Genomic DNA, 12,697 nt, shown 5'->3' with positions numbered 1-12,697 from the left:
ATGATTTATTTCAAAGGTTTACTGCCTAAGAGCTGACAGTTCCTTTTATGCCTCAAATGGAAGTGTTGCTGTTAGTGTGGCTGCTCCAGGGACAGACTCTAGATATGACTGGCAAGCTTGCCACACAGATCTTGGTGCCACTCCAGTGTAGAGCCATTCTGTCTCCTAAAGGGAGAGCCACTGCCAACACGAATTATGTTAATATTGACACTGTGAGCACTACAGCCTGGGCCTAGATCCAGACCAGATGCGACCTCGGGACCCAGTGGCAGTCCAAATTTTCCCAAGAATTCACTGCTGTGTGTGACTGCCCGCTATGCCCATAAACCAAGCTCTACTGTGAGGATTTTCAAGGACATCCACCATGTGCATGCTAACGCTGGAACACATCTGTGCTCCTACACGAGCCCCATTGCCCCACAGACTTCACTTTCAAAGCACAAGCTCAAAAACAGGGTGTGTGGGATGTAAAGACAGTGAAGGCAGAGCAGTAACCTGGCCCTTCTGAGCACAGGGGCTTGTGTGGCCTCCAAGCCATCCCTGCCCTTAAATGTCACATACAAAGCCATGTTTTCTTCAAGGAAGCTTAAATGGTGGAGTCAAACTCCAAGATTAGGAACTTGGTGATCTTCATCAAAGCCACTGAGCCTCAGAGTTTTTACATGTAAAACTCTGGGAGCTATAACATATCACAATTGAATTGCTATGTTAAAAGACTTTACAATAATCTATATTAAAACTCATGTGACACATTGTAAATGACAAGAAAATTATAGCTCTTGATACTTACAAGAGGCAGAGCACCATAACTCTGTTTGAAACACAATCACATAACTCTAGGCAAGTAAGTGTTTCAGGACCCTTGTCTGTAGTGAAACTCATGAGTTAATACATACAAAGAACTCAGATAAGTGCCTGGTATGTATTAAATACTCAATAGGTACTATGTAGGTATATTTTCATTATCATAGTTCATTCCTAGTAACAACTAGAGTAGGCATGTGGTGTTATGCCCACTGCCCAGGTGAGCAAACTGAGCTCATAGACCTCCAACAAGAGTTTACCCAACATCACACTGACAAGAATGGGGAGATTTGCACATCAAATATAAGACAACTCAATTTCCTTCCAGGTCAGGTTTTCCAGAGGCTGATAACTCCTCATAACTCTTGCGATCCTCCAGAATAGAAAGCATGGGAACAGAACCGATCTGGTTCAATTGGTGGTCAGGGTCCCGCAGCTCCCGAGTTACTTCTGCAAACCCACAAATAGAAAACTTTCAGACAACGTATTTGCAAAATTCTTCCCAGTCCTAACGTGGGAAATTTGTTCTCTATCATATCCTTGGTTCTCTGCTTGTGAATTTCGGCCACCTGCAGTCTACTGTATACACAGACACTGCTGACTCACCATTAATAGATATCAGCAGACAAACAATGACTGACAGTGTTCTCAACGATGTTGCTCATTGCCTCTGAACACAGTTAATGGTACGTTTCCTCCAGGGCTTCTGAGGAGCCAGTGTTCAATAACTGCTGTGTCGGGCCTCTCTTTCCACCTCTTCTTCCTCATCTCTTATAGTTTAGATGTTAAACATCCCCAAAGGGCCATTGTTAAAGGCTTAGTCACCAGCCTGTTGCTGTCAGGGGGTGAGGACTCATGGGAGAAGTTAGGTGACAGGAGTATGTCCCTGAAGGGATACTGGGCCTCAGCCCCTCCTCTCCATTTCCTTGCTGTCACGGACAAAGCAGTTTTCTCTCCATTATGTGCTCTCCACATGGTGCGTGCTGCCTCAAGAACATTGGTACTAACCAACTATTGGCTGCGTGCTCTGATACTCTGTCAAACTAAACTTTTCCTTTGTTAAATTGGATGTCTCAGGTATTTTGTCACAGTGGCAGATGGTTGACTGTGACATCTTCCATTCCTGAGATTGTTCTGCTCAAGGAGCACCAATGTTTCAGAGACCAGGTTGGGTTCCAGACTCACTCAGGAGAGCCAAGAGTAAGGACAAAGAAGGCAAAGGCTTCACAACACAGGGTAGAAGTCAACTCCACTGGCTGCTGATCCAAGCAGGGGACAGGTGTCATTGATCACACTGGAGAGGATGGACCTCCTCCTATAACACACCTGAAGAACACATCCTCAAGTTTATTACTACTGTCACCTTCAGGCTGTGACTGAAAGGATATATGCCAAAGCTGTGCATTTTATCATGTGAAAGCTCTCTGAAATGAATATAAATCTGCTGTCAAGTTTTGAAGGATTGGGGTCTAAAATCAAGAGATTGCCTCTCTTGGTGTTGTAGGTTAGGAACCTGCTGCAGAGCACCCCAGGAAGCAGTGAAGAAGGTGTAAAGCATGGGGTGCCAAGAGTTCAGTGGGCTGAGAAGAGAGGAGGAGGAACGTTAGTATTAGCCAGGAGTCCTGTGTCCCTCTGCCTAAAGCTCTGTCCACTGTGCTTGGATTTGTCTCTGGCACTCAGTTGTCTGGAAACTCGGGCCCCGAGAAGCCTATAGGGAATATTCAAAGTCTTAATCACATGGCAGCCTCATAGCTGAACAAGAAAATCTTCCCACGGGGCTGGCATTATCTCTAGGCCTGGTTCTATCCCACCAGAAATGAGAGCTGGTGCAAGCAACACAGCTCAGGTGAAAATGTGTTACATAAAAACCCTGCACACAATTGCACATGCCCAGCAGAGATTGTATCCACTGCGTCTACAGATAGGCTTAAGGCCTTAATCAGGTGGAACTTTGCCAAAGAGGAAAAAAAACGCATTGTCCTGAAGCAGCCTATGCCTGTGGCTATGACTATGTATTCAAACTGGTCATTTTTCACCTGAGTACTCCCAGTGGCCCAAAGAACCCATGTTGTCTGCATAGGCTTAGATTATATATTCTCACTGATATTTCCTGAGTGGGATTACCCGCAGCAGTAGCAATAAAAGATATATAAAAGAGATTGGAGTGTGACTCGATGGAAGAACACTCTCTGAGCATGTAGGAAGCCCTGGCTCAATTATCAATATAATTAATTTACTAATTAATTAAGTAGTTAAAATAAATGTTTTGGTGGCTAGAGAGATGGCTTTATGGTTGAAAGCATTTGCTGATCTTCCAGAGGGAAAACTCTTCTGAGTTCAATGCCTAACACCCACGTGGGCTGCCCCACAACTGTTTATAACCCCAACTCTGGTAGCTCCAATGTACTTTTCTCTCACATACATGTGGCATACATACACAAAGACACATGCATACATACATAAACAAAGATAAATCTTTAAAAATTTCTTTGATCACAAAAAGTCTTTTCTTTTTAAGTAAAGTTTTTTATTGCAATAGAATTTACTTCCAGAAAAAGCCTGTGCATAGACCAGGTGAGTGTCACATACTAAACACAACTGTAGCCACCACCTGTGTCCAACTGAGGACCGCAAGATGACTCCAGAAAACTTCCTTGTATTGCCTCTCAACCATGAGACCTCAAAGGTAACACGTGTCTTTATTTTCATCACACATATTTCCACCAGTGGTTTGAACTTCACAAACATGAAATTACACAGTATTTATTTAAATGGGTCACTTCACTCAGCATTTTGTTAATGAAAATCATCCACAGATTTTGTGTACTGGAAGCACATTTCTTTACATTGCCGTGTGAAATTCTGCTGCAGGGATACATCACGTGCTTTCTGAATATTAGGTCCAGGTTTAAGTTATTATAGACAACACTAAAATGAATACTTGGTACATGTCATTTAAATGAGTTTGGTATAAGACAAAGTTTATTTTCAATCATACCTGTCCTATATTTGGTAGCTAGATTGCCTTTCTGATTTCTTCCCATAGTTTCTAAATAAAAATCAGATTTCAAAGTTTTGCTGGCCAATTAGGTGAATTATCAAGTAAAAACACTTACCACACAAGCCTGACAACCTTGTCAATCCTCAGAGCCCATGGTGGAATGGGGAGACTGAGTCCTAAAGTTACCCTATGACCTCCAAATGTGCACTGAAGCACGAGTTCCCACATGCACACAATCATAAATTTAAAAGTTCATAAGTTTTACAAATTAAGAACTAGAAATCTCCAAAATTATTACTAACATTACAAAAGTGATAAAATATTAAAACATGAATTATGAAAATAGAAAGACAAAACACTGAAAGAAGAAAATGTCATATGCCATGCGTCTTCAAATATGACTACCCCAAAAATGATTTATCTATCACTTCAGGTGTTTTAAACTTGGCACCTAAAACTTTTTAAATCACTATTTTAATTGAAAGATATGCATTTAATCTGATGTGTATTTCATATACACTAAGGGTATTTTTCATCATAACTTTGAAGCTATACATTTAGTCCATCCAATTGGTGTTCACAGTGTTACTTAAAGGACAATGCCAGCCTTCAGTGCTGTGGTGGATTGAATGAGAATGGCCTATGTTGATATTTTATTTGTATTAAAATGTTATTTGTATGTTAATAAATAAAGTTGCCCGGGGGTCAGAGCTATTAGCAAGCCATAGGAAAGCAGGGCAGTGGTGGCGTATGCTTGTAATCCCAGCACTTGGTAGGCAGAGCTAGGTAAGTCTCTGTGTGTTCAGGGATACAGCCAGTATTGGATACACATGCCTTTAATTTCAATACCAATCATAGAAAACCTGGAGGCCTATACAGACAGGCCGTGATGAGGCGGTCATGTGGTTGGGTTTACAACCAATGAGAAGGCAGAACAGGAACTCTATATAAAGACTTTAACACAGGGGTAGCTCTGGTTCAGAGAGGTAGGACCACCGCAGGAGGAAGGGTAAGGTTTTAGCTCTTAGCTCTGACCTCTTGGCTTTCTTCTTTGCATTGGTTCTGTGTTTCCTATTTAATAAGAAGGTTAGTTACATCTACAGAGGTAGAATTCCAGAAAAGACAGGAGACCTCAGGCTTTTCTCAGGCAGATCTGTCTGAGGAGAAGTACATGTTTAAAGATCTGTAAACCAATTTCCTTAAATTCCTTTAACTCTCTGAACATCACTCCACACTATCCCAGGTGCATCTTTGTGCATCATCTGCCACTGTCTCAGAATACCACACTCCTGAGAAAATACAGAGAAAATAAAATTATTTCTCTCAGGTCTGGAGACTGGGAAGTCTCCAGCATTTGGTGAGGTGATCTTAGCATATTATCACATGATGGCAGGCACTCCATGAGAGAAGCTCAGTGGCCGTGTGTTCAAGTCTCCTCTCATTAAGTCATTATTCCAGCAATAGGGGCCTCTCCCTTACAAGTTCACATACCATCGGCCACTGAATCTAGGTGTTAACTTTCCAACAGATGAACTTCTAAGGATAAGTTCAAATCCTAGCAGCCTGTGAAATGAAAGAGGATGGACTTGAAAACATCCATAGGAAATGAGAATCCTGGCAAGTTCAGACTGTCATAGGGTTGAAAGGCAGAAAGCGGGATGCTGAAGGATGGCCATAGAGAGACACATTGAAGAAGCTCCTCATCTCAGAGTTCAATGAAAAAGAAAACTGGACAAAGCATTCCTTGGAGTTTGTTATCACATGTGTTTAGGGTCTGAATCTTTATCATCAATTTTATTTCTACTACCCAATAAAAATTTAAGCCAATATGTGGTTTAAAATGTCTGCAACAGAACTTATTGGTAAAGGTGTTAACACAAAACTGCACAACATACTAACACTCAGGCGATGTGCTTAAAATGCATGAGCTTCATATTCACAGCAAAACAAAACCGAGAATGATAGATAGGGGCAGAGGCCGTCATGCTCCCCACCTTGATCACTTATTCACTAATAATTCTTTCCGTAACCAATATAAACAGTTAATGTCCTTTGTTAGTAGTATTTCCAGTGATCAAAGATGCCAAGAGAAAAGAAATCTCAGAAAAGAAAGGAAAACTGGGCCATGGGCACTGGCTCTGTCTGAATTATCTTCCAACATGATTTAAATGCAGCAATCTGGGTCACATCACATAAATTCATTACCATGCCATTCACGCTGCAATTACTCAGGGGGAAAATTGTTAGCAGTGATAATGATCTTGAAATAAATAGAAGAGCAAGAACCAACATATAACAATACGTCCTTTTGTGTTTGAGTGAGGTGGAATGAATGTTTGGCTTCCTGCCCGGCCATCCTGAGAAACGTAGTTTATAGCGAAGTCCAGTCATGTGCCTGTTCCGATCACCACCTTCCTCTGGTTTCAGGTTCCTAACATGTCTGCATCTCTTTGCTATGCACTGACTTTCCCCCAATAAGGTGGCAGGACAAACCCCCACCCACTCAGCCCTTGATGACTCACATGTACTGTTTGCTCCACTGTTTCCCAGGTCAGACGTGTTACTCTCTAGCCAGCCAGCAGAGTTCTCTTGTCTTGGAACAAGCAAAATGGAATTTTTTTACTAATCAGTTCTCAGAAAGTTTTTAAATACCCCCTTCTAGCAGTACAATGTATTTTGATAAAATGGATACATTTTTAATGTATCAGCTGGTGAATGTATTTCAGTATTTTACAAAGTATTTCCCCAAGGGTATGTTCTCAAAATTAGCCTTTTTAAATTGAAGATTTACGTGTTAATTTATTTTTGTTTTTAGCATCACCAACTAACTAATGAGTTTTTTAAAATACCAAACATCATAGAAGCAGATGCTAACACATGGAAAGCTACCATCCACTCCCCCACTCAATCATTTCCCCACCACCAAGAGTGTGAAGAATCCTTCCAGACAAAATGTTCTGTGCATCTCCATGCATATTAAACTTATCAGCAAGTGTACACAGGCACAAACAGTGTGATTGTGAAATGAACTTGATGGAGTTAGTCTATGCTTTTTGTCTTAGCTACTTTCTGGAGATTTCCTGCAGTAAGTATGGTGTTAGCCTTGGAGTTCTCTGACCTGACTGCAGCAGGTTAGCGTGACCGCGGTGGCTAAGTGGTCTCTCGCTTCTTTGCTTTCACAAACAAGCCCCAGCGAAAACTCTTCATGCCCAGGGATCTGTGCCAAGCTGTGAAGTAGCAGTCAACAGACATAAGTACGGTCCAACTGTCATCCATAAGGGACACACCAGACTATACCCCCGCAGTTCCGGTTTCTCATCTAATGTTTTAATGTATGGATATTGTTAGCTGGGGGAAACAAGACAATTCTTTCAACTGCTTTTTTCCAGAAAACCAGTGAAATGTAGCCCCTTTTCAGAGGCTTTCCATTATTTCTGTTTTTCAGTGAATTTCCTGTCATTTCTCTGTCCACTTTGCTTAGTTTATTCTAACTGCTCCACAGAAGCATTACTACTGTAGCTAGTTACCTACCTGTGATCATTTCCCACTGGTCTGCTATTTTACTTTGCTTATTTTCTTGCTGTTCAGAAGTTTCCCAGTTTTAGGTATGTACATGTGGCTTTTGTCCTGCCTTGCTCCAAATTATAGAATAGTCTCCTACATTTCATTCCAATCTCACTAGCTGCTTGTCACACTGACATTCTTAGTCCATCTGTGTGCCCCATGGCCTACTTCCACATTTGTGCTTCTTACTGAATCCTGTTCTCTGAGTTTCTGTGGGGAAGGGTAACTCATCTCTGCAATGCCTTTTGGGGTGTGCTGCAGCTCTTGGTATCTTTTGCATTTGCTTGGTTTCTGGACACGGGATCAATTACGGGCCAGTCTCTAGGTGGCCCTCACTGGAAGCCACTTTTCTTTTCTTCTTCTTCTTCTTCTTTTTTTTTTTTTGTCATACTTCTACGTATCTAACCACGTTGTATCTTTTCTTTCATTTCAAGGAAATTTTGGGAAAAAGCAGGATCTAAACGCATGTGTGCAGTCCACCATCTAAAAAGAAAATATCTGCATGTGCGCACCCTCAGAATCATTTTATCATGGAACAAAAGTATGTGCAAATAGAGCTCTTGAAGAAAGCAAACCGAAGCCCAAGGAGATGGTAAAAGTCAATTAAAATGTCATTGCTTCAGTGAGCAAAGGTGCTAAGCCTGGGGAATCTTTTGCAGTTGCTTTAATGTCTGTAGGTGAAATTCTCATTAAATATTTATGTTTATAAATTTTGTATTTTGTGAAGAGTATTTTTCATAGCCTTGAAAACCTTGACTTTATACAGTTATCTAGAAACTACCCCATTTGCACATAATTCTTAGAAATAAATAATCAAAGACTTTCCTTAATGTATTTATTTCCTGGAAGGTAATAGATTCCATGATTCAGAGCAAAAGTCTTTTTCCATCTCTCCCTCCCCGAGACCCACTTTCTCTTCTGGAAAGCATCGATAGTGCCTGACTCTCTGGAGAGAACTGGGTCAGAAGGTGTATGCTTTTCAGGTCTTGTGTGTGTGTGTGTGTGTGTGTGTGTGTGGTGTAGGTGTTTGAGAATTATATAACTGACACCCTGTATCCCAATATGAACACCCTCTTCTCTCTCAAAATATCTGTCTATTTGAAAGGAAATTATCCTTTAGTGTGTGTCTATCCAATCCAAGAAACTCAGACTGCACTGAGGCCATGTTCTAATATATCAATTAGCTCATAAAATGGTTTCCATCATAAGCTGTCCATTTCTTTCCCTTGCAGAAGAACTCTATTCAGGAACCCTCTCTTAGCTTTCAGGGTAGCAACCAAGCCTCTGGTCCCCCACCATCAAGTCAAAGCAGAGCCTTCACCACCTTTCAGGTTTCCGGCTGCTTCACCTGCACCTGCAATGCACCCACATTGCCCACATCTGTATTTTGTATTGATGAAATTTCTAATAATGCTCCATTGCTTCCATGAGGTCTATCCCTAATGTCTGGCCAGAGAGAAGGGTGACATCCCAGGATTCTGCTCAGAAGAGCCATGAAATGATGGAAAGCTGATGTTTTCCAGTGTCCGTTGATCTGAACTCATAGACAGGCTGTATGACCCAGGTCCGTCAGTCAGCTTCTCTCCAAACCTCAGTCCACCATCATTCCTAGGTGTTGCTCACCTGGACACCCTGGTCTGTTCTCCCTTTGCAGCACCCCCAAGCCCCTACAGCTTGCCACTTCTTCCTCCTCCCCAGGCTGCCTGCCTGCCCTCTGTCATGGCCCCTAGGGGCATGAGATGACTCCTCACTATACAGTCATTCATGGTCTCCACACTCCTTAGAAACTCTTCGATTCCCCAGAGAAATGTATGAGTGATGATGGCTAACCTAGCAGCAATTTCCACACCCCTGTCCCACAGGACAGCCACCCAAATCTTTCTCTGCCTTTGCCAGGCAAACTTCTAAACACTGAGAACACAGCCAAGGCTTTCCGGGCTCCTGCTTTTCAAGGCTTTTTCTTCTTGCCCAAGCCTGTCCCAGATAAAGCCCGGCTACGGTTGCACTCCTCTGGGCCTTGCCCACTTGCTCTGTCCCTTCCCACTCTTGAAATTTACATCCAGACCCAAGCTGGTTCTTGGCCCCGGTTTTTCCTGTTCACTGTGGTGCCACCCATGAAACCCTACTCTCTATCATAAGCATTTCGTTGGTGAGGTGCTGACATCGAATCACTCATAATTTTATTGACTTAGCTTGTTTTCTTGACTGTTACATTAGTTTTGTTTTATATTAGCTATGTTTTGTTGGGGGTCTTTGTACACAAGCAATGTCCTAGAAACAGGTCATAGTATACACTAACACTTACTCTACTTTTATTTCTCAACCCCATCTTGTTAAAACAAACTCTCTCTCCCTTGGCCACCTGCCTGAGCCACAGGCACCCCAGCCACCACCCACCCACCTCTTGGCAGATCCCCAGTTCACACCCACGTTCCTTACAGACACCTGAGACTTTAGGTTCCAAGTGGCGGAATCAGACAGCATTGAAGAATTTCGCATCTGTGCCCTGAGCTGCAGTTTGTTTGGTCCCTAAACCCTGTGAAACCTTGCTTGTGCTTGCAAACACACCTGGTGTTGGGAAGTCTCTTACCACTGACTCTGCCCTTTTCAAACCAGAGATTCTGTTTTAACAATCCTGCATCCCGCCTGGCACTGGGACATTTTAAAAGGGATGGGCAGTACTGGGGCACGTGTCCAGTCTCCACTATCCAGTTACCATCCGCTGGAAAGGACTACGGACCCACGCGGAGCGCTGAGTCGTGCGTTCGCGGCCCCACCCCCGCGAGAGTCCCGCCCTTGGGCTTGGGCTCCAGTCTGCACCCGGATAAACACCGGAACCTCGAAGGATAAACACCCGAACCTCGAACCTCCTTGAGCTGCGAGCCAGGGACCTGGGTGCCTGAGGCCTGCAAAGTCAGCTTCTCCGTGGTGGCCCAGAGAGGGAGCTGTGTGTGAGGTGAGTTGTAGGGATCCCAGAGTGTGGGGCTGCTCTTAGAGAGGTGGCAAAAGCCACAGGGTGAGAGTTTAACCCAGGGGGAACCTCAGTCACTATCAGGGACTAGCACCAAGCCCAAGACAGCAAGTTGTCTGCTCCCACCGCAGGGCAGCAGTGTACCGGACAAATCCCTCAGGTGTGACCTGCTGGCTGCTTCCGAACAGAGTGGATGCCTGCTTGGCCCTTGTTCGTGCATTCTGCCCAGGCCTGCACATACACAACCTCCTCCCTGCAACCTCTAGTTCACCCCTTTCAGGAGCTGTGGTTGTAAGTCTATCTGCCCCGACCATCTGCTCCCTGCAACCAGGGCAGTATTGCTGCCATAAGGGACCCTGGGCTTGGGATCAAGTGTCACGGGCTTACTTTGCGCCTAGTTAGCTCAGCTTTCGGACTGGGGATGAAGACGCCAGGTTTTCAGCCTGATTAAATGGAATGCACTTGTAGCTTCCTAAGAACGAATCATTACGATAAACTTGAGGTGTGCATTCATTTTTGCTTAGTGTACTTAATGTAATCTCCTTTCAAGGGTATAGCCAGAGAACATTGATCCATTTGTTCCCACGAATGCCCATTGACAGCACTAGAGAATTACTGTGCTGTCTCGGGGCCACAGTTCCTAGTGAAGCATTCATGTCCTGAATGTGCCACCTCTGGAGACTGAGGAAGAGATGGGGCGATGATGTGACTAAAAGGCAGCCAGCTCCTCTGCATTGCATTCCCTAAATGGCATCTGTGTGCAGGCTGATGCCTACCTTTATTTCTTCTTAATTTGTCCAAATGGTTTTGAAGACTAATAGTAGCCATGTGCTGCTCCTACTCACACCTGCAGCCCCTAGCACATTAGCTTCTTAGAGAAGACTGAGATACCAGCAATGAAATAATTCTGAGCAAAGTTGCCAAGTAAGACCCTGTCAGAGGTAGCATTCCATTCCGAGAATTACGGTCTCTGTCCTCACTGTGTGTGAGCACACAGAAGACACCTAAGTGGGGACTACTGCATGCTGCCACGTTCCTAAGTACCTAGAACACATCTGCCAAGGCAGGGGAAAGCCGGGCCTTATTTCAGGGTTTGCATCACCCTGACACTTCTCCACAGGGCTGGAGACCTCCAAGGAGAGCTGTCTTCTGGCAGGAGATCACATGATGTTGTGCCAGAAAGGGGACATAGTGGCCTGGCTGGGTCACCTGCTGTGTGTTTTCTAATGGGAAGAATAATGGAAGTGAGATGCTGTTGTGTGGGAAGGGTGGCCAGAGTGTCTCTTTTCTATGTGCATAATTTGGCATACACCCTGACAGGGCCGCAGGTACACACCCTGTGACTGCATATTAAAATGGAAGTCTTCCTTCAAGACATTACAGATTGCCTTGGTGGCCTGATCAATCATCCAAAAGTTACTCTGGAAATAAATCAGAGCAAATCTGGCAGAGGATTTGAGTTGCTGTCTCCAGAGTATAGTAAAGTCCACTGTTGAACCACAGATCAGTACCTCAGTTCCCTCCCAAGAGCATTATTAACCCCTGAAAAGCCCCAGATGGACAGATCAAGCCCACCTCAAGACACACCAAGCTATTGTCCCAGTCTCTGGTTCCTCCTGCCTATCCTTGGGAAGGTTGCTCCCCAGCAATCCTTCCTTCTTGCTTCTTTCCAATCTGGATCAAGTCTCCCACCACTCAGAACTTTTCTTTATGACACTCTTGCTTGTAATGAATTCAAATATGTGCTTACAATCTGTTTCTTCACCTAGAACAGTTAAGAGTCCCGGTGCCGAGGTAATGAGAAACCAAATTCCAGCTCCGGAGCACAGAGAACCAACTGAAGCTGATAAGCATAACCTGGACCCAGCCTAGCCTTTTGCTAGCACAATGGCCTTGGCAGATCATATATACATTCTCTTATCTGTCTTATCTGTAGAATAAACCAGAAACTAGTTTCAGCCATGCCAACTTTGTGTTAAACCCTCGTTATCCCATGTGCTAAAACCCTTCTAAAAATGAACTGAACCACCCATTATCATTAACAGCTCAGCCAGCCAGCAAAATGAAGGCCTGCTACTGTCTGTCTTTCTATCTCTAGAAACCTATACCTGCATCTGAACCTCTCAATGGAACACCCCACTCAGGGAAGCCCTTTACCCCATCACAAAACCTGTTGCATGCTTTTTTGGTGATCTGCACTATGAATCCAAGAAAACTGATCCCATCTATCTGAGCCAGAGCTAGGATAGGTAATGGCGCATTCTCTGTACAGAACTTCCCTTAGACCCAAGCCTGGTAAGGAGGAGAGAGAGAGGTCCAGAAAGACACAGGACCGCCTCAAGCCTCACAGAGGCAGA

The sequence above is a fragment of the Peromyscus californicus genome, unplaced genomic scaffold (genome assembly GCF_007827085.1).
Source record: "Peromyscus californicus insignis strain IS unplaced genomic scaffold, ASM782708v3 Scaffold_5__1_contigs__length_169319896, whole genome shotgun sequence".
In the NCBI taxonomy this organism is placed as follows: Eukaryota; Metazoa; Chordata; class Mammalia; order Rodentia; family Cricetidae; genus Peromyscus; species Peromyscus californicus.
The sequence above is the reverse complement of the archived record's forward strand: the minus strand, read 5'-3'. Positions refer to the sequence as shown.